Source organism: Anas acuta, chromosome 1 (genome assembly GCF_963932015.1).
Source record: "Anas acuta chromosome 1, bAnaAcu1.1, whole genome shotgun sequence".
NCBI lineage: Eukaryota > Metazoa > Chordata > Aves > Anseriformes > Anatidae > Anas > Anas acuta.
The window spans coordinates 14,093,140-14,096,168 of NC_088979.1; positions in this window are offsets into that span (position 1 = coordinate 14,093,140).

The window sequence follows — 3,029 nt, forward strand, 5'->3', positions numbered from 1 at the left end:
TCTTATTGAACTCTCTGTTTATTTTGTAGTGTGGTTTCAATAATTATCTGCACTCTGTACATACCTACATGTAAATAACTGGCATGATATGCATAAGCTGACTTGCAGACATAATTCTATGTTGTACTTTACACTGTATTTCAAAAATTTGAATTTTTTTTTAAAAAATAAAAAGCCTTTCTACACAGACTCGTTTCTTTATTATTTTTAAACTCAGACTCTGATTCAGCATTTCTTTTTTCCAAAATAATAACACTTTGGTGCTGCACAGAGTTGCTGTCAATGGCTCAATGTTCAAGTGTAAGTGTTCATCAGTCAGAAGGGGCCCCTCAGGGGTCCGTATATCAACAATGCCAAGTGCAGGGTGCTGCACTTGGGTTGGGGCAATCCCAGACATGAGTACAGACTGGGAGAACTCATTGAGAGCAGCCCTTTGGAGAAGGACTTGGGGGTTCTGGTGGATGAAAAATAGGACATGAGCTAGCAGTGTGTGCTTGCAGACCAGAAAGCCAGTGATATCCCGGGCTGCACAAAAAGCAGAATGGCCAGCAGGGTGAGGGAGGTTTTTCTTCCCCTTTACTCCATCTTTCTGAGACCCCACCTGGAATACTGCATCCAGCTCCAGCCCCAGCCATTCTATGATTCTATGACCTGATCCACTTCTACCAAGGGTTCCAAGACGTCATTGATGAGGTCTTTACCTCTGAAAATTCTCAGTGGATGGATCACTGGAAGGGATTTTGGTGATCCAAAGCCAACAGTACTTCCTGGAAGTGAAGTAATATCAGTGATGTGATTTCTGCAAGTTTTCTTGCATCCCCTTTCCCAGCATTTTTCCAAGGCTTTTCCCTCAGAGACCAACAGCTTTTCTAGCGCTGAAAATGCTGAAAAGGGAATTATTCACCTGCGTAGACTTATTCCTGAAGGGATTCACCAAATACCCAAGCAACTCTTAAAGGTCTGGGGAAAAAAAAAAAAAAAAAAAAAAAGGAAGATCAAAGCAGTTAAAGCAGTTGATAAAGAGCTAAAGGCTCTGGTCTGAGTTTCATCTTTGTGTGGTTTTGAAGAATGCACAGGGCTGGCAGGTCCCAATCAAATTGCCTATGTAGACTCAATTTCTGAATATCCACTTTTATTGCCTTTAGTTGTGTGCTCACCTGCTGTGTTTGCTCCTGGGGTAGTGCCAGCACAGCACTGCAGTGGGTGAGGGCTCCGAAATGGTGGCTGCTGATGTGCAAAGAGGCCGCACACTGCCACCAGTGGTCACTAAACAACGTGACCTGCACGTTGCTATATTCCTAGCAGTCAGGAGCCAGCGAGGAGAAAATGCTCCCCTTGCCAGAGCACCATGGGGACATTTTGGACACAAGGTAAATCTGGGGGTGACTGAGTACAAACAGGAGCAATCCCAGCCTGCCCCACTGCTGGCTCTGCTGCCAGGGTAGATGTCAGCCTTGCCCGCACCCACGTGGAACTGCATGGGGCTGGCACTTGCCCCTTTGCACTCTTTGGCTGGTGCTGAGGACCACAAATGCATCATACGAGCTCTCACAGATGCCCAGCTCTGCCAATTTGTGAGTAGGCATGAAGGACAACAAAATATGTGTGTAATCACAAGTTTCAAGTTCAAAACTTGAAATAAAAGTCACTGTTTCTTTGAGAATTTTCTGCCTTTTCCTGTTGAGTTGCAGGCTCCTTGGCTTTCAGGTCATCTGATTTGCAGAGTGCCTACAGCTCAAGACTAGTTTTGGGGGCATAGACCAAGCCCTAAAACAGATCTCATCACTTGTTTCTCACATGCCCATAAGGCCATTTTACTTGGCTCCATAGGGTAGCTTCAAGAATTCTCACTTCTGAGGAGCAGATATTCTGGCTTGCTGTATTTTGTCATTTCGGTGAGCATTTAAATGTAAAAATACATGAATTCCTGTTAAATTAACACAGTGTTACCATGTTATCACCAAACTAACAACTGCCAAAGGAGGAGACAGCACATTTCTTACTAGAAAGCCTGAAGACAGACTTCATTTGGTCACATCGAGGCATCGTGTAGCGCATGAGCCTCAAGTGCTAGGAGGATCTCTGCACACTCAAGGTACTTAATGGTTTGGAAAGCCCGTAGTGGGAATGGTCGAGCAGTTGACTTGCGGAATAATTACAGTATAAACAGGTACTCACAGCATTGTGGAGCCCATGTGGTGTCTGGCTGAGGGGAAGCAGATGGGAGCCAGGGCCAGCAGCTGCGTGTGGACGTGGCCTGAGCAAGCCTCAAGGTTTAGGTCCCAGCTGTGCATGTTTTCACGTGGATTGGGCGTGATTCAGGCCTTCAAAACCCAGCTTCCTTTCTAACATGAACACTATGCTTATTAAGCATGATCAGTATTTGCACTTTTGTGTTTTTTAATTTTATGTCGCATTCACAAAGCTTTTCCTATGTAATTTTGATGAATCGCTGATATGGAAGGAAAAGTATTGAAAGATATTCTTGACTTTTTTTTGCAATGGTTGGCTGGTTTTCTATTGTATTTATGGCAACAAGCTCAAAAGCTGAACTAGCCTAGAGCAAGTGCCTTTGCCAAAGATCATGGTGTGCTTTTTTTAATGTAAACATGCAAGGATTCATGGGAACATTCAGTGACCTCCACAGCCGGTACAGAAAGGAGCCTTAATTCACTTGAAAGTACTTTGGTAATTGGAATACATCTTTCTGCCAGTATAATTGAGGAGTTGATTAGTTAGACTTACCTAGCACGGGTATATTTCATTTAAAATTACTGTTAATGGCTCTTGGGTGCCCTTATAAGGGATTAGAGTCCACTCTGAATGAAAAGCATTAGCAATTTATTTTTGTTGATGGTCATTGCTTTCGTCTTCTTACCAAAAAAAAAAAAAAAAAAAAAAAAAAGGAAATATGCAGCTTATCTTGATGGTGGAGATTTTTAAAAATGTGCTTTGAAATTGCATGTTCTGCATCCTGATAGCAGTGAGCTCCATCTCTGTAGTGTGCAGCTGGGATTGAAGAGTAGAGA